The sequence below is a fragment of the Lygodium microphyllum genome, chromosome 11 (assembly GCF_053477565.2).
Source record: "Lygodium microphyllum isolate KBCC chromosome 11, Lygodium_microphyllum_v1.1.10, whole genome shotgun sequence".
Taxonomy (NCBI): domain Eukaryota; kingdom Viridiplantae; phylum Streptophyta; class Polypodiopsida; order Schizaeales; family Lygodiaceae; genus Lygodium; species Lygodium microphyllum.
In genome coordinates, this window is record NC_141145.1 from 59,759,249 (window position 1) to 59,779,741 (window position 20,493).

Here is a 20,493-nt window from a genome sequence, read left to right on the forward strand (position 1 = left end):
CCACATCGCGGGCAGTTCTAACGTGCCTAGACTCACCCCGGCGGCCCCAGTGCGAAGGGGCAGGCGTGATTTTTGCGGGCGGGGGCGGCAGCACCCGCCCCCGCATTCTCTTTTTCTTCTTGTGGGGGAGGTGGGGGCTGCCACATGGCACTCGTCCCCCACCTCTCCTTAACTAATAGTATAAATGTTCCTAACATGCTAGTTCTTGGCATTGCCCATAAATGTTACTATTTAAACTATATGCCCATAGCGCACTATCAATTCCATCAATTTATCACAAGCACTTTCACTTAGTGGAAAAAGTTCAGTATATCTCTGAGAGAGTAGCAGTAAGGAATAAGAAGTTAATACAAGGGCTCCATCTGGATCAAAGGCTTCCTGTGAAACTGAGCACATTACACTATTATCGAACTTTAGATTCCCACTATTAAGAAGTATTTAGCATTAGACCATATTATCTCATGATGAGCTTATTAAAATGTTAGCTTTGTAATATGCACATTAGCAATTGATTTGACAAACATTCTTAGATAGCTATTGAAAAAAAATCGTAATTGAAAGTGCATCAAACTGTGCATTCTTGATGATATCAAAATAAAATCTTTCCTTATGATGTCGTGACCTTGGGATTATTAAAACTTTTTAAAAGATCCCAAACAGGAGTATCCCATTCTATCTCAAAAATGACCAAACCTAGATAGTTTCTCTTGTTAGACTTGACTCCCATTTCTATGATTATTTCCAAATCATGTTGTAGAGCATGCATTTCTTGTCCATCTGTACACACTACATCTATCTTAGCTCCCAACAAAAACTAGCTAAAAATACAATCATTTCAACACTCAACATATTTTCACACTTAATCACGGAGCGTCCTCACAACCTTGGAAAAAGAGAATAAAAGCTCTAAAATAACAAATTTCAATCATAAAATCTAGCTCGAACAAATCTACGACCCCTTCTAATAACTTGCATCTTGCAAACAAGTCTGACAAAAGGAAAACACCTTGTATCCATTAATTCATCCTTAAAAGATTAAATCATGATAAATTTATAAAGGATATAGTAGGCTTCATCTGTCCATTTCAAATTCATAAAAAATCAAGCAATCACCAAGGAAACACAATCTTGATTAGCTCCATAAAACCATGAACCCTTCATACACAACTCACACACCACATATACAAACTATACATTAAACAATTACCTGAATGGCACCTCCAAAAAAATAGAATATATCATTATGGCCCAGCAAAGATACATCAAGAATCAATGGAGTGTATGATGCTTAAAAGCTTGATGGTTTCAGCAACTATCTATGGAAAGGGATTCATCCACAAATGTCTTGGAAGGATTTTGAAAGAATTGTAAACAACACATTCTCTCCACAAGTACAATATATCTGCTCGGAAGACATAGAGCATGGAAAGATAATATGGCCAACCAATGGGGATCAACATCCACATTAGTATTAAGTCACAATTTATATACTAGCTTCTGATCATTATGAGAATGACGATGCATGTACACTAAGTACCAAGCAAAATGAGTTGTCAATCTAATTGAAAGATCAACAGATTGATGATAGATTTGGAAAAATAACTATGATAAGCTTGTATAGGACTCTTCCATTTCCCTAGAATAACAAGCTAATTCATCTAGGGATCTGTCAACAAATCAGCGTGACTCCATCCTCTACGTCTAGGTATCTGCAAATAAAAACCCGAGTAGCTACTAGCCAACTGAGGTGGATCAAAATTAAAAGATATGGAAGAAAGAAGAGGAACACACATTAAAGGATGAAGTGACGGATATGCAAAATCATAAAAAGAAGAAAGATTTAAAGATGGATATTCATGTAGTTTTGATAGAATTTGATAAGAAAGAAGTTAATAAATATATTGGAAAAGTGAAAAAGAGTGTAGTAGACAAAGGAGGACAAGGAGGGGGTGAAAAAACACAATCTATGATGAACAAACAAGGAGTAAAAATAAGAATTTGGGGATTCGTTTGAGATTAAAAAAGAAGTGGAGGAATAATATGTGGAGTCGATTGAAGTATGGATAAATAAGAATCAAATCTATGGGCCATCCATTGAAAATAAACAAGTGAAGGTACTGATGGGCATAAAATAGATCAATGTTTGCAAGCTTCAAATAAGGATGTGTTAAAAGGAGCTTATGTAGAAATGTGGGCTAAAAGATCCTCCCTTAGTTGGTTAGCATTTTGTTGATGTGTAGATGCTTTTAATTGGCGAGGATTCACGGCAACATAATCTATCATTAGATACCAAGAAACTTTAGGACAATTAATCACTTTGGATGAATAATCTTGAAAAAACTCATCTATTCTTATCTCCAAATGTCGAACATAAATGACAGCTTGCAAAATAATATCTCCCACATACTAAGACAAATTCTCATATTTTGGAATCACAATATCACCTTGAATATACATGTAAGCCATCGACATGGTATCTGGTGTAATAGAGGCTTGAAATACCACCCTCTCCAATTTCATAAGGATATCAGATGACCAAGCACTACTCCATCCATCCTCTAGAGGACACAAATCGATAGTGGACAACTTCATATAAAAGGCTAGCTTTTGTTGTTGATAATGCACAAAAAGGAGTGATCTAGTAGGATATATTCCATAAATTGCTCAAAATTGGTCCACAAAAGTTGCATTCTAGATTGAATCCTTGGCTTGAAATAATGAACATAGCATTGCATTACATTGGAGAGCAATCAAGTCTATATCTAACAAAGAAGGCACTGGGGATACACTAGGACTTTGTGGAATAGAGCGTAACTAAGCCAATTGGTGGAACAAAGCATAACTAAGCCAATTTTTCTTTTAACTCCTTGATTTGGGTATTCTAGCTATCAATTGTGGAGTTTGCTGACTGTAGCTCTACTGTATGTGCAACAATTAAAGCTTAAACTCTCGATTTTCATTAGAAAGGCGGTTGCTTTCCTCAGTAACAGTAGCTACCTTAATTTTGGCTATAGTTAATTGGGCTTGCAAAGAGGATCTTTCCACTTTTTGCAATTCTAATAATCTAATATGTTGCTTCATTTGTTTGAATAGATTAGAAAGGGTTTCTTTAGTAAAGACAAGCTCTGTAGTAGCCTTGCAAAACTCCTCCTTAGACTGCTATATCTCCTCATAACAAGAATAATATAACTAGTAAATAGAGGTAGTAATTGATATCTCAATGGAGATTCTAATATCCTTACATAAGAAAAAAATGACATCTCTTGTTACTAGGCATTGCAGAGAAGGAACTGATGTGTCTATATTACCATCTTTGTGTGCCCTAAACAAGTTTATAGATGTAAGGCATGCAAGAAGAGCACTTTTTGATATAGTAGGGATTAACACTAGAGAAACTCGAATAGTTTTAGCCACATACTTTAAGTGCATTCTTTGGATCACCAAAGAAGGAGGAGAATCATTATCTTCAAGGATGGATCCAAGATCATATGAAGGAGGAGGAACCACTTAAAGGGTTTCAAAATGTGATGAAATTTCTTCGGTAGGGTTGCATACAAATATGACCTATAGGTGACGTTAGTCATAGTATCCCTAGTGACCCTAATAAAATGTTGATCCATTTTTATACAAAGGTATGAGCTTTAGTCAATGACCACTCCTTTAAGCAACATTCTAGAGGCAGTGAGCAAATCCTCGGACAAGTAATTGGATGGAGTCTTGGCACGCATAAACCTATCCTGAAGAAATTGACACAACATATTCCAAAATGGGTATGAGATCATTGCCATTGAGACATCTGAGGTAGTGAGAACTTTCTTAGGATCTAGGATGGTATGTGTTTGTTCCTGTAACACCTTGATAATGTCCTCATTATGTCCTACTAGGAGAACCTCTCTACGGTAAGGAAGAGACAAAGCCTTTTACAAGCCTCTAGGCATCATTGTAATAGTGATATCTCGGACAGAACATCTCACTTGCTATAAGAGGATAATAACTCATCACATAAAGCAAGATGATCCAGAATCAGTGTGGCAATGAAAGAGCCATAAAATTGGAAAGGTCAACATTAATAATAAGATCCGATTTCAATAGTGAAGAATAATCTTGATAGACCAAAGGAACACATTTATGGAGTTGAGGTGCCATTCAAATGTTTAGAGAACACACACTCCACACAGACACATAAGAAGATACTTGAAAATAGAAAATAACACATGGATAAGATTTCAATCAAAGAACTACGTGGACACGATACAATCAACTTTTCCAAACAATCCACAATCCTATGGAAAAATTTTGACATGACTTATACACTTTCTAAAAATCCATAAAAACACAAAAATAAATTACAAAAAAATACATGTCATGTTTTTGGTCTTTTTCTTCATGTTGTCAACTTTTACATTGGTTGGATTACATTTTAGTTTCTTTCGTAGATGTGGCCGTTCCTTTTTAGTGTGCGCATTTAGATTAGGGTACATACACATACCTTGCATGCATCAAAATTTTCCCTTTTTTGTGCACATTAATCTCCATATAATTTCTAAAATAAACTCAACTAATCATATTTTTCCATGCGCATTTGTGCCCAGCATACCATTAAAATAAAATAAAATAAACTCATCATTCACATTGCATGTGCTTCATGCGTCAAATACACACATCTTCATATGCCAAACACACCCATTACTAATAATTTGTAAAATACACCTAATATATTAAAATTTACTTCGTACACACTGTACCTCTTTCACCTAATTAAGGAATATATTGCAAGGTTTGTGGGTAATGCAATCTGCCTCTAGTGAGTCTTTGTCGATGTCAAATCTAGTCCATGGTATTCTTGTTGTTATGATATTTTGTAAGTTATTATGGCTAGGAAATAATTTGTATTCTTTTATTTTTTTATTGCTTGATACGTAGATTAGGGTGCTTGCCTGTTGCATCTGATTCGAAAATGTAAATATCAATGGGAAATGTAAAATTTAAAATGCTATTTTTAGGGATTTTTAAAGATTTTTCCATTCTTCTAAGCTATTTTTGTAAAATTTTAAGGATTTGAAATGGAAAATTTCAAGTTTTGAGTGGTTTTTTATTTTTTATTTTAAGTAATTTTAAATGATATTTGATATCTAAAAATTTATGGTTTTATTTTTTATTTTTAATATTTTTTTGGGTAATTTTATGATTTTGTTTTATTTTTATGTATTTTTTGTTTTTGTTTTTATTTTATTGTGAATGTTAACTTTATTTTTGTGTTTAAAGGTTTTCAATAATTTAAAATAAATGTTTTAGGTTAGCAGGTGCAGCTAGGGCCGCAATCTTCTTAATTTTGGTAGGGTTTATTGGTATTCCTTGTGCGGAGACAATGTGGCCCAACAAAATGCTTGAAGAGACTTCAAAGAGTTTTAGGTTAGTTGGTGCAGCTTCTTGGACTGTTCTTCTGCAATTTGCACCTGATTGTATCTACTAAAATTATCCAGCAAGGAATAGAGCTCATTATCTATCATTGTGTCTAACAATTGTTCGGTGAAGGGGATATGAAAATGATATTTCTTTATTTTGGAATTCAGCTTTTGGAAGTTCATATAGATTTGCAACTTTCCATTCTTCTTAGGTATGACCATAATGGACAAAACCCATTCACTATTGGCCATTTGCTAGATAAAATCATCTTCTAAAAGCTTCAATGACTTTGTTTTCACCAGGGCCGAGTCACTTGGATTCATCTGCCTTTGTTGTTGCAATACAGGCTAAGTATCAGGCTCTAGGTTGATGTAATGTTGACACACAGTGGGATCAATCTCCTTTAATTCTTTACAAGACCAAGCAAAAGCATCGAGTTTCTCCTTCAATAGGTTATGAAGAGTCAATATCTCATCTTCTAGAATGCCGTAGTCCACTTTGAGACGTCTTTCCATGCCATTTGCACTAATAAAAGTCAATTTCTTTTCACCTTCCACTTCTTGAATGATGGTCCCACAGATTGCTTTTGGATATAGATCTGACTCGTTCAAGGGAGTGGTGTTCTTGTGTGATGCTCCGCTAGAACCACCTTCAAACTTTAGTGGGGACTCATTTGGCTCTTTGGAATGCTGAAATGATATCAAGATTGTTTTGGATTTTTTTAAAAGAGTTAATTACTTATTGACTCAAGAACTCTTTTGAGGATGCATCTAGGGATGTTGTTGGCAAGGTATATCATCATCATCCTTTCTCAAGAAGGGTAGTTTAGGGTGACAAGAGCCACTACTAAAGGAATGGTTATTTTTCTTAATCCACTTCTTATAAATCTATTACTTATGATGAGATTCGTTTACCAATCCAAAGGGTACCATAGTCATTCTGTCCACTAACAATATGGGATCTTTAGCTTCTATGGCCTTTGGGATTTCCTCCTCATTAGTATCCTCTTTCGGCTGGATAGATTCTTCCATGTCACTTTCATAATCTGTATCTTTACTCTCATCATCGTCCTCTTCGGACTTTGTCTTTGCCTTTATAGGGGCTTTGTAAGAGAAAAATATGCTCTCTATTTTTACTTTTTGAAGTGGGAGTTCACACTCGACCGCTAAGACCCACGGACTGCTTATTGTTTCAAGTGTTTCAAATGAGCTCTAATGGCTATCTCTCACCTAGCCAACGTGCCTCTGATCCTACGAGCGTAGTGAGCTTACCTTGATGCCCGAATGATAGCCTCCTCCCTCAAGCACAATGGTAGCTCCATGATTCATGATGCAAGCTCAATCCTCTACCGTCAAGCTCCATCCACCATAGTCACGCGCGCGAGATGAGAAGAGAGGAGAAGAGAAGAGAAGATGAGAGGAGAAGATGGAGAGCTTCTCCACCACAGTTCCTCACCCTCACAAACTCACTTTCTCACACTCTCACACTCCCTCTCTCAAGCACAAGCACAAGTACAAGCAAGAGGAAGAGAAGAGAATAAGAAAAGAGCTACTTTTGCCACACACCAAGAATGAGCTTCTCATTCACTTTTTGAATTTATATACAAGCCCTAAATCCTTTGGGCACCCATTCCCCTTTTTTGCATGACTGAGCATCTTGCCAAGGTTATCATTTCCTATTCCCTTCTATTTACCTTATCCCTTTATCTATGCCCATCTAGATTTTACAATTTGCATAGGAGGGAGCCTAGCGCTCTTTTACAAAATTTTAGGGGCGTCTTTCAAAAAATGCACCTTCCATCTTTTACATTTTTCTGAGATTGCCTTTGCGTCTTTTGCCTTTTCTTCTTCTTGTTGACTTCATTGGGTTTACATTTCAAAATTTTCTTAGATTTTATTTTTTTTTCTTTTTTTAAAATCCTGAACTAGGGTTAACATTACCCCCCTCCTAGTTGAGTGCAAGTCCCATGGCACTGGTGGTTCTTTGTTGATGATGATGAGACCTTGTGGGGATTAGTAGTGGAAGAGAAGCTTATCGAATGATTGAGGTGGGATTGAGGTGGTGGAGGCCGAGGGTATGTCAAGTGAAGGACGGGGCCTTCGAGGTTGGTGGTCAGTCACCTTCATCTTTACTTGAAAGGAAAAGAAAAGTGTGTTGTCTAGGGGGTGTGTCTACCTTACCATGCGGTGTAATGTGCTCATGCTAGTGGAATTGGGAACTGGGTCAATCTTGGGTGTTGTCCTATACTGGAGGACCTAGCTTGTGCATAAGGAAGGTGCGATGGGCAAAACTTAGGGAGACAGGTCTAAGCATAGGCGAGTGTGACCTTTCTAGGTATGTCCTGCCCTTGATGTGCCCTAAGCGTAAAGTGGGGAATCAAAAGTAGCTAGGTGGTTAGAGATGGAGCCGGTAGTGACCACAAAAGTCTCAAATGGATCTTTACTCAACCAAACCTCAATATGAGGCAGCACCGGTAAATTGAAGTCTTGCAAGAATTTGATTTTGAAATCAAGTTCAAACCTAGAAAAGAGAATGTGATTGTTGATGCATTAAGTCGTAAAGATTTTCTAAATGCACTTATCATGAAAGAGCCATCTAAAGGAGAGACGTTAGCTACCATGATATCGATGCTTAGCAATCTAATCATTAAGCTAGCCAAAGAAGAGGCAGACAAGGATCCTAAGTATTAGCTAATGCTTAGAGAAATCCTAGTTAAGGACACTGATAGAGTCAAATACCAAAATTTCGATGTGGATGATGGACTTGTGTCTATTTTAGGACAAGGCTCTGCATTCCCCTCAGTCAAGTCTTGAAAAAGAAGATATTATGGGAAGCCCATGACTCCCCATTCTCAAGACGCCTTGGCTATGCAAAAACTCTCAATGCAGTCAAGAAAAGTTACTATTGGGAAAGACTAAAGGATGATGTACTTAGATATGTTACTGAATGTCTAAGTTGCCAGCTGGTGAAAGCTGAGCGTGTCAAAATGCCAGGCAAGCTCCAACCACTTGACATTCCACAAATGCAATGGGAGTTCATCAGTATGGTTTTCATAGTTGGCTTACCTTCTGTTCAAGGAGAGTATAATTCAATCATGGTGATTGTGGATATGTTGACAAAGGTTACTCATCTTATCCTAGTCAAGACCAACTACAAAGCTTTAGATATTGCACGACTATTTGTGAAAGAAATCTTTAGGCTTCATGGATTTCCTAAACGAATCATTAGTGACCGCGACTCTCTGTTTACGTCACATTTATGGAGAAGCCTATTTGAAGCAATTGGAACCCAACTTTGCTTTAGCACAACTTACCATCCCCAAATTGATGATCAAATAGAGCGGTTAATCAGGTCACTGAATATATACTGAGAGCTTATTGTTCCAGAGTGGATTTGTGGATAAAAATGGGTGATTACACCTAGTGAAGCAATTTTCATTCACGTCCTCTAAGAGGGTCATGCAAAAAGGATGGTAATAGGGTAGCTCGCATCACCAACCTAGCCATAGCATAGCTATCTATGCAAGCATTAAGATAAAAATTTTAGGGGTGGGAGAGGCGGTATTCTTGTGGTGTGGGATCCTGTTTAAGTAGTACCCTAAGTAATCTAAGATAATTATAAGTAGTGATAAAGGCAAGATCTAGGAAATAAGTGAACTCATTAAGAAAATGGGCAATTGAGTCCCGTAAGTGATTCTCGGAGAAGGTTAGGGCATCCTTCAGCTTGGTCGCATTTACATTATATATTTTCGAGAAATCATATCTGCCGTGGATGTCATGGTTGAAGTCCAACCCTATCCTTCTCAGATATGGCATGTATGTGGGGTTGTTTCTCTCGAAGGGTAGTGTGTTGCAAAATGATATCCAAGCATCCATGTTGTCATCCCAGATTCTCATCCACCACTTTGGTTGGGACTCGTAGCCTTTCACTGTAATGGGCACCTCCATGACTTTGTTCTCCCAGTAATTAGGTGCTTCCATTCCCCACTGCGTTGGATTCTTCTCCCTCTCTTGGTTCCACCTCTCGCCGAGCCTTCCTCCCATGCTTATCACCTCCTCCACCAATTTGGTTGATAGTATTGTGCATAGTGTAGAGAAGAATTTGAAGGTGAAGTTGAAGAGTTGGCGGCCGTTCTCTTTCTACTCCCACACTATGAGCTCTGCATTCCAATTCATTAGGAAACAATCTTTTCATATTGGAATGGGTGCTTCTCGGGATACTATGGGTTGGGCTTTCAATCTTCTCCTTGCCCACTCCAACATCCTCATTCTCTTCCTCTTGATTTCTTCTTTCCTCTCGGAAGTGGTGTCCACCTATTGCTGCATTTTTGGTCGTGGAGAGGAAGGTTACATGACTAGCTCATCGTTTGGTTGCCCCATTTAAAATTCTAGCCTTGCTTCCACAAGTGGCCTTTGCATTTCATATTCTCTCCTGGCCTCTTGTGGTTCTCCTTCGTTGAAGCTTAGCAGGTCCACATCTTGGACCATTAGCCCTTCCCTTAGCAAATAATTTATTTGATCTTGTTGGCTTAGGTTGGTCTTATCTCCTTGTGGTTGAGCACACAACCCACGCCTTATGGCCCTATGGAAAATCTCTAACTTTTTCTTTAGTGTCTCAATGGCCTTCTCCTCTTCTGATTGTGTGATGTCCAAGATAGTGTTGAGGAAGGCACGTTGTTGGGCTTCCAATATTGTATGTGCAGCCTCTATCACCCCTGCTTTCCACTAACACTATGTTCCCTTCTGCAAGGACCAGGTGGCTCGCTAGGTCTTTCACTCTTCTTTCACTCTTGATCACCCATTCGTCGACTCCCTCTTTCATTTCTCTAAGCTTTTATTCTGTCTTTGAGTTAAGGCCATTATGGTTGCTTCTTGCTCTTTCCATTTTTCGGTTATTTTCTCTTTCTCCTTCATCAAGCCTTCGATCTCTCTCTCCAATCTCCCTTGCTCTTCCATCTCCATCAGCAACCTACTTGTCATTTCATCCATCTATCTTTGTGCTCTTCTCCTTCTAGAGATTTCACTGCTTCTTCTGTTGCGAGCCAATCCATGGCTTCTTAGATTTTGTCCATCTGCCCTAGCAGCTCTTTATTTTGCATGATGAGGAGTTTGTATTGTCTTTGTAGGCCGATCAACTCATGATGCTCTTCCTCAAGCCCTTTTCTCCACTTATCTTCTTCTCCTTCTTTCGCCTTGAGCTCTGCCTTCAGCTTACTTATCTCTTTGATAGTGTGCCACTTGGTGTGTTCTCTCAAGTTGGTAGGTTGCTAGTGTTTCCTTCTCAGCCTCCAACTCAACTACGACTATCTTCTTATCCTCCTTTGCTTTCTCTAGCTGTGAGAGAAGCTCTTTGATGTATTTGTCATAGTCAATGGAAGGCAGCACGACAGTGGGGATGGAAGTGATGGAGGCCTCTATCTTTTGCCTTTTGGGGTATTTTCTTGTCAAAACCTTTTTCACCTCTTTGTATGCATGTTGGCATTTCTCGGTCCTTTCGAATATTATTAGCAGTTTGTAGAGTGGTCTAGCGATTAACGCATAGTTCAACACGAATCGCCGATAGTATCCCATATGTCCTAGGAAGCACTGAACTCCCTTGTAGCTAGTTGGCGGTGGAAGGTCAAAAATAACCTTGAGTTTTGAGAAGTCAGTGGTAATGCCATTCTTGGACACCCATTCCCTAGGATGCAGCCATGTTTTACCCAGAATCGGCACTTAAGGGGGTTCAATGAGAGACAATACAATCTACATTGTTCAAAGGCTCTTGTCTAGGTGTTCCCTCCAACTTGAGTGAACACACAGATCGTTGACAAACACTTCTAACTCTCTCCCAAGCATGCACTTCTAACTCTCTCCCAAGCATGTCCTTAAAGATGGTACACATGAGTTATTGGAATGTGGCTACTGTGTCCATTAGGCCAAAAGGCATGACTATGTAGGCAAAGACACCCCATTTGGTTGTGAATGTGGTCTTATGGTATGCTAGTCATTGGGGTGGACTTGCACCTGATTGTAACCTGAGAAGTCGTCTAGGAAATTGTAGGCTTCTTTTCCAGCCACGCTCTTGAGCATATGCTCAATATACGTAGTGGATTGTTGTCTCTCTTCATAACAACATTGCCTTTCTTATAATTAATGCACACTTCGATTTTTTCATTCTTCTTTAGGAAGATCACAATGGGCAAAACCTAGTCAATGTGCTCAATTTCATAGATGAATCTTACTCTTAACGGCTTATCTATCTCCTCCTTGACTACATGAGCATGCTTGGGATTCATAGGGTATGGTTGATGTGCTTGACCGGCATTGCATCTAGTGTCATGGGAATGTTATGAGTCACTACACTCGGATCTACTCCTTTTAGCTCGTCGATGGACCAAGTAAAGATGTCTATGTACTCTTGTAGCAACGGAATGACATCTACTTATTTTTGCTTAGTTAGGTTGTTAGCTATGAAGACAAGTTGGGGATTTTTCCCTTCCCTAGCTAGGTTGACTTCCTTGACCTTGGTAGGCTCTTCCATGTTTGTTCGGTTGTCCTTGCCTCTTGGCACCTAGCAAGATCACTACTCTATTGCCTTTCTTAAATTTTGTGAATCACTTTGGTAGATCTTGTGGTTTTTTCTTCTCCTCAGCATTTGAATCCCTAGGTTGCCTCTTTCTTTTCTCCAATCGTTTGCGCCTTAGGTGGATTGGCAGGTCCCTCAGTGTGCATTTGGTCTTAGGCAGTCAGGGTATCTCAAGGTCACTATCTGAGCTTATTTCTGACTCAGAGTTGAACCCTCTGTCTTTGTTGGAAAAGGGAGTCTCTCCTGGTAGTCATAGCTTTGAAGGTGATTCTATCCTTAGTAATGGTGTAGCACTTGGTTGGGTGAGCCCTGCCCATTCATAATCAATCACTCCCATGTGCTCTATCCACATGCGATCACAATCCATTCGCATGACTCCTCTCTCAACTCTAAAGGTGCTCTCTTTTTGCGGCTTGGAAAGTACTCATATTTACTCAATCTCATGTCCATCAGTGTCATACTCTATCGTGTCTTCGCTCTTTTCACTAAAGGAACATCAGTCTTTGTATTCATCATTTGAACTATCCTCATTTGACTGCTCGTCATCTCCTAGGTTTCTACATTCCTTTTTCTTCTCATCTGCGACCAAGGCCCAATTGTAAATCATGTTCAGATCATGTACCTTAGTCCATTTCCACATGGGTTCTTCAATGAGATCCTTGAGGGGTTCAAGATTAGCAATTGGGTTTCCACCTAGCTTGTCCGTCAAGTACTCTAAGATCTCGTGGAGCTCTTGCTTGTTGTGCGGCGAGATGTGGAACGTGATAGGGTTGGGATGGCTACAAGAGCTTCTAGACATCATGCATAAAGGTACTGAGGGCTTATCGGCTGCCTTAGCTTAGCGGCTTGCTCATATTCCTCCTTGTTGTTTGAGAATGACAGATTGATCATGGCTAGCACATGCATCCAATCTTGCTCATCCTCAAGGCAAGGGATATACTTCGTTGGTGGCTTGTAAGATTTCCTAACTTGAGCTTCACCCTTCAGCATGGTGGAGATGGTATCCAGGTTGACTAGCGTGGTCTTCCAGGCATCCATCTCTACCCTTATTTTTTTCGTTTGATTGCCCAAGAAGATCAAACTGTTGCTCTAGTCTTCTATGACTCATGCATCCCGCATCTAGGATCGTCGGCCTATTAGGATGTTGTAGTCTACCCCCTTCATGATGATGAAATCCAAAACTAGACTCCTGCAATCTTCAATGGCTCTTTAACACCTAGAATGTCTTAACTTTCATCCCATTGGCCAGCGTGACATTGAACCTAGTGTTCTCGATAGGTGGGTTACCCCAAGCTTGGAGCACTGCAAGGCTAAGTACATCGATTCCTACGCATGTGTCTACGATTCCTTTCCTTATAGCATCTCCTAATGTGCCAGGATGGGCAAGACCACATGCATCTCATTTCCTTCCAAGAAAGCATTAACATGTAAGGACTTGGGTATTGAGTGCAACATCAAGCTTAGTATTTGAGTCACAACATTGAGGTCATGCAGTTCAGCTGCCCCTTGCTCGATTGGTCCTTCTATCCCATTGCTTCAACTCCTGCCACAGTGTTGGGTGCTGCCTAAGCAGGTCTCCTAAGTGCAAAGTCACAGGGGTTGACACTAGTGTTGTAAGAAGGTTGTTGCCTACTTCCCTCCTAATTCCATGCTTCTTAGCCAATGGTCTTGGCTAGTTTGCTAGCTCGTGGTGCCTAAGCTTTGTCTATGCGATACTGCTCGTGGTTTAGATGCATCTCTTGTGTTCAATCAAGTCAGTGAGACCAGTGTGCTCACACTAGAGAGCTCATTGATTTCATCTTCTAAGATGGGCTATGCATCCTTTAAGTGCTCTTGGGCTTCTCTCACCCACTCCTTGACCTTATCTATGGCTTCAAGCTGGCACTTCAGGTTAGGGTACTCCTCGACCTTAGCACTCCCCTTCTCTGTAGTCTTCAGAGTGGATGTTTCTGCCTCTGCATCTGTGACTCTTTTTCTTGTGGGTAGTGTCATGGCACTCTCCATCTTAAGCGCAATATTTTACTTAGTTCTCTTATTCCTTCGCCTACAACTCTTTTTTCCTATTGAGGTTGCATCTAGGTTACTAGGCCTTGGTAGTGATATGTCGGCTTGCTTCGTCTATGCTTGGGTCATAAAATGTAACTAAATGGGCATAGCCTCTCCGTCGACTGTTTCAACTCTGAACATCCCCAATGGCACTGATGGCATGATTATCAAACTAGAGGATGGTTTCCTTCTAGGCAATTAGCAAATAGATGGGTGATTTCACACTTTGGGCATCTAAGGTTAGCCTTCTCTCTATTGGCTTGCTCCCTTTCAGGGCAGCATAAAGAAATGTACCGTGGGTGGCTCTTGGTTCTACCCTTCCAGGTCTCTACCTCTACCTCTGCCTAATGCCATCAACAGCATTGGTCGATAGTTCATGAGGCTGGGGTTTCCCTCTTTGTCATACGAGATGTAAGGGTTCATGTATGTCTCCTCATCATTTGGTTTCTCAATGTAATGGACTAGAGCATCGCTTGGTGGGTGGGTTATGAAAGGTCTAGTGGCCTAGGGATACCTGTGGGATTAATCTCCATTCTAGGGTTGGCCGATTTCATGTCATTAGGTGCTAGAAGAGCCAATGGGGCTCCTCTTTCAAAGAAGTTTTGTGGTCTATTTCCTAGGTATGGCTGGTTTTACGGTTGTGAGTATGGAAGCCTCCTTGATAGCTTGCAATGCATGGAATCATAGCCAAACCCACCACAATTGGTGCAAGATTGGGACCTAGGGTCCTAACATTCTGCTAGAAGGTAATTTTTGTTGCAATACATGCACTGGACATGTGGGCACGTAGGTCTCCTCACTATTTCTTGTAGCCTTTTTCTAGTTCCATCTTCATCTTTGCTAGCTCTTGGCTTGGGTCAATGCTTTTCCCTTTATCTTGGATGCCCAGGACTGACCATTTTCTAGATGTCGTGGTTCTCTTTGAGAATCTGGAGTTAGTATCATCTCGATTCGAGTTCCTAGAGCTTTCCTCTTTGAGCTATTCATCCATTTGTATGGACTCTTTGAAGGACCCTAGCTAGCATGTCTCTTGGCAAGCTTGAGCTACTTGCTAAGGCCTTGTAGAGTTCCTCACTGCGAATTCTGTTGATAAAAACTGTGTGGAGATCGCTCTCTCAGTGGGTCGTTTGTTAGTCGAGATTCTCTTAAAGAGACTTCTCATGTGGGTAATGTAATCCATGATGTCCTCCTTATTCTTCTGCTTGACACTCATTAGCCTAATGATGAGATTGTCGGAATACCCAACCTTAGAGAACCTCTTGATGAAAAGATTATTGAGGTTGTTATGCTCCTCTCGTCTAAGCTGGTGTACCATGCCCTATCTTTGTTACCCAGCAAAGGCTGAAGGCTTGTGAGCATTGGGCAAGGTCCGTGAGGCTGTTAGCCTCACAAACTTGCTCGAACTGCTATACAAAATTGTACGAGTCATTATCCAGCTTGTATTTGTCTAGCTGCTTCACGATTGCAAGGATTTTTGATTGGCTCTTGGAGTCCTGGGTGACTTCTAACCCTGCAAGCAACAAGGTTGCTAGGGTTGCTACACTTTGCTCTGCCACCCACAAACGTATTGTCTATGAGGCACTTCATGAGAAGCTTGCTCAGCATCAGGTATTCCTAGCTTGCTGCTCGTGGTTGTAAGTTGCTATCTTGTGTAGTGCTTGGCGTGCTAATCTCCTCTTCTCCTCCTCGAGGTCTGCTATGATGTCTTCAAATGGCCTGCCATGGTGGTCCATCCTGGTTTGTAAGTTGTATTTGTTCACCATGTGCTATGATATGTTTAGATGTCCTACCATGGTGGTGCATCTTGGTTTTTAAGTCGTATTTGTTCACCATCTATTGGATGTCAATTGGGAAATCTCCAAAGTTGAGCTCGTCATTCTCATGGCTGGAGCTAGATCCTGACATATATGAGGCTTCTTGTTCCATTAGGCTGTCAATGAGGCTGATTAGATTGGGCAGTGTTGCACCTCCAATGGTGTCAGTCCTTCAATGCCTCTAGTGTTCTGTGTTGGCTCCCTCTTGGTCCTACTAACTGGGGTTCTCAATCGTTCATCTAAGTCTAAGGGTCATCTCCTATTAGTGACCATAAGAATATCACGATAATAACTTATTAATAATTTTTGATATATTTACTTACCAAAATATAATTTTAAAAAAATATAAAAATAGTTTTTTAAAAAAATATTTTCTCTCTCGAGGATCCCTTACAAGGCATTTTTGAGACCTCAAAACTACCCTAATGCATAGTTGTGAGTAAATAGAGTGAAAATATTATCGAGCTATTGAATACATGTGACAATGTCATTGCTAATATCCATAGCCATGTTGATAACTAGTTCAAAGAGAGATTGTATTTCATATAAAAAGGTTTGAGGCCGAGAGGGGCATATGGCTATTTGTGGTTAATTTGATTGAGCAATACTAATGCTTATCATAGGCATTGAATTAAGGGTGGTTTTAGGTGAGGTGGGGGTTTGCCATCCACTAAGTGGTTTTGGTGTAGTAAATGAGATTGGGGTATAATGGAGATGGTCTCTAGTGTTTCTTTATAGTTAAGGACAGTTAGTCAATGGGGTTCTCGTAGCTCATTAGACTATGATCCTTTACAAGGTAGTTGTTGGGGTGGTTCAAAGGTTGGGCTTTGTATAGGATGGACTTGAGGACCACGATTGGTAAGGGTGATCATGGCACTTGCTTGTTTAGTTGTGGGTGTTGAGAATAGCAAATGATGCTTGGTATGCTTGCCCATAGAGGCTAGATGTATGCGCTGAAGAGGCTAGAAGATAGACAAATGATGTATGCTCTAGGAAAAGATGTCCAAAATCCATAAGCATGGTGAAGAACAGTGGTACTACTCAAAAGCTATATAAGCATGTATTTGACACTCATTTCAATGTAACGGAATGATCAGATTGAGTCACTCAAGATTATGTTTATGAGTCCAAGCTAATCTATCTTGGAACCTAATTCACTTGAGTTACAATTCCTCATTCTGATAATGTATTGTGTGTTTGACTTGCATCCACCATAGCTGGTCTAGCTCTAGATTCGTGTTTCTTAACATGGTATTAGAGCCATGGCAAGCTAGTTCTAGCATCACTAATGAGTCGTACTCTAGTGTAAATGGATAGTAGGAGTTGAAACCCACCTTAAGGCCCTCTGCCATATCCATACCTTAAGCCCATCCTTCTCTACTTATCATCTCAAGCCCATCCTTCTCTACTTACCCTTATTAGATTGATGCCGATCACTCACAAACTTCTCCTTCAATTGTTTTCATCATTCTCTCTTTGGATTTTACAGGAAGGAAAGGGAGGGAGAGAGAGAGACACACACATAACACACACAGATCGATCGTTGTGCCTGCTACTCGCTCTCAAAGGCTTTTCTCTTCGAAACCTTGGAATTCCTGCACTCGTTTTCTTTTGCTCAGGTCTAGAGGAGTTGTGGATCCGATGGAGGGAATATATGGATCACATTCTTGAATATTTTAAACACTCTATCGATTCCCTTGTAAATCTCCTCATCAGTTTCAATGGATTATGACCTTGTCGTCTCAAAAACGAATGGTGAAAATATTGATTCTTTTCTCAAGTTTCCCTTTTGAAAAAGTTATGGTCTTTGAAGTGGTAGAACTATGAGATCCTTCAAAGTGCTTTTTACATCTTCAAGTGCTTAGTGCCGATCAGGAACACCTTGTTGGCAAACTCCATGAACTTCTCTTTCGTGACTTCGCACCATGGATCCTTCTCCACCTCCTGCTAAGCTTGTCGCCAAACCTGTTGAGCAAGACTGGGACGCAGATGATTTTGAAATACCTAGTTTAAATGCTGGAAAGGGAAGTTTTGATGTCAAAGAGAAGAGTAAGCACATAAGACTTACATCACCAACTTCAATGCTGCCATGAGTGGAAGAAGAGCTCAAAAGCTATCCGCCTGTGTTGTTGCTCCCATTTAGCCTTCACAACTTGCGACAAGAAAAACAGTGTGCCTGAAGCAGCTTGCCGCCTGCAGCTCAACGCTATTTTCATTTCGTCCACCATCATTTTGATATTGTATCGTGTGTTTGACTTGCAACCTGACTCGCATCCACCATAGCTGATCTAGCTCTAGATCCATGTTTCTTAACATTGGGGGCATAGAATCTTGATATTTTATGTATGGGGATATCAAAATAGTTTTGTGTGTGAGCTTTAGCAACCAGATGAGATTGTTGCTAGTGTAGTAGCCTTGTGCTTTGAGCAAGACTTTAGGAATCCATTGAGTTGGATGTGGGGCACATCATTTTTGTCACTATTAGACTTGGTGAGAGGTCGGTCTATGCTGAGGATGAGCATGTGAGCAGGTGCCTTGCCTTTTCTTATTTAGTATTGGCTCCCAATGTTGATGGTTCCTATTGGATGGATATATTTGATTGGTTGGCCTATCATGGGCTACCTGAACTTTGAGTAACTCCTTGAGAGCATCATTAGTATTTTTAAAGGGTGAATTGGGGTGTGTGGGGAGTGTCAGTGGTACTATCTTCTCCATTAAGGTATTAGTACCCTTGCTTAAAGTCATGATAATCTTGATGTTGGGTAGCTCCAAATGGATACATTATAGTTTGAGATTGACTACGCACTTGGTGAGTCGTTTCAATGGGCATCCCAATGGTACCTCCTTACCAACTCCTTTGGTTTTAGGCAGCATGTAGAAGATGGCAAATAGACTTTCAATCTCAATAGTTAAGGTGATATGACATTTTCCTAGTAATGTGTAAGGAGATCCCCCATATGGATTTACTTTTGCTATCATAGGTGTGAGTGGTGGTTGCCATCATATGCTAAGATGTTACAATCAACACCTTCATTGATTAGGGCCATGATGTGGTGAGATGTCCTTGTAGTTAGGGTGATACTCAAATAAGCCACATGTATGGGATGTTCATCCTTAGGGTTGTGTTCAGTGATTCAAACTACCCATACAACAATGAGTGGTAGTGCCATTAAGGCTTTGTGTAGAGAGTGTACTAGGAGATAATATTTTGTGATTTATCTACCATTAAAAAAGCCTAGACCTTCACCATTAAGTGTCTCAAGTTCAACACTGTTGGTTCTCCTAATGGCATGCATGTAGAATGGACCTATATATCTCAATTTCATTCTTTTCTTGTGCCTCTTAATGGAGTACAATAGCACAAGGTCATCCTTGTCAAAATCTCATTGCTTGGCACGTCTGTCAAACCAAACCTTCCCTCGTGTTTTTTCACAAATGAGTGTATAGGTAGCTAGTAATCATGTTTCACAAAGTCACTCTAACTCAAGCAAGTGATTAGTCCATGCTGCTCATCCCTTACATCTTTCATGGATAGCTATTTTTAAACTTGGAACAAAGAATTCTATAGGTATGACCACATTTGTACCCTATGTTAGTTTAAAGGGCTTTTTGCCGATTGCTGTTTTGTAGATTGTTTGGTATGCCCATAGAGTGGCCATGAGTTTATTATCCCAATCGCTTCGAGAAGCTAAGACAATTTTGGTCATGACATTGATGAGCGTTTTGTTTGTGGACTCTACCTAGTTGTGGGTTTGGGGATAGTAAGGGGAAGATTTTCTGTGAATAATCATAAAGGTGGACAACAAGTGTGGGATCACCTCATTAATGAAGTGGGTACCTTGGTTGTTTACTATTTCAATTGGATAGCCAAATTGAGAGATCGCTTGCTCCCATAAAAATTTGGATGTGGTTCTTGTGTTGTTATTTCTAGTAGCTCTAGATTCTGCCCACTTGTGAGATAATCTATGGCAACAATGATGTATCTTGCCTACGAGTATTGCGCTACAAGGCTTATGGGTCTGACAAAATCAATTTCCCATTTTTCAAAAGGCTGTCTTGTTGTTACTAGGTTAAGCTCCATTATATCCTTTTTGGTTGTAATTTTGGTGCATTGGCACTTGTTACAATGCTTCACAAACCTTGCAATGTCGTGTGTGAAACAAGATAGGACACCACAACTAGGATTGCAAGATTTTTCGAGGTATGGAATCTTGATCAAAATGGCCTCCCAAAATTCTTGTGTGCACTTTTGTTAAGACTTCATACATATCATGTTTGCAAACATGCCTTAGCAACCCATCTTGTCATAAGTAGTACAATTGTCCTGTGATCAATTGATATGATTGCACTTTGATCATGAGGCGATGTAGTTTGGCTTTTTCTATTGGTCTATTTGATGTTCCTTTTTTTAATATCTCAACAACGTTATCTACCTAGAAAGGAGTGACATCAGTCTCTTAACAAGGTATTCATATTTTGAAATCCCAAATAAATGAGCATTTGGTAGGTCATCCATGATGCCATCTTCACTTGGCTCCTTGTTAGAAATGTAAGAAAGATGATCGGCCATGTAGTGCTGTTTTCTCTTTTGCGCAACCAGTGAGAAGTCAAATTCACAGAGAAGCAACAACCATCTAGCTATGCACCTTATAGTATAGGG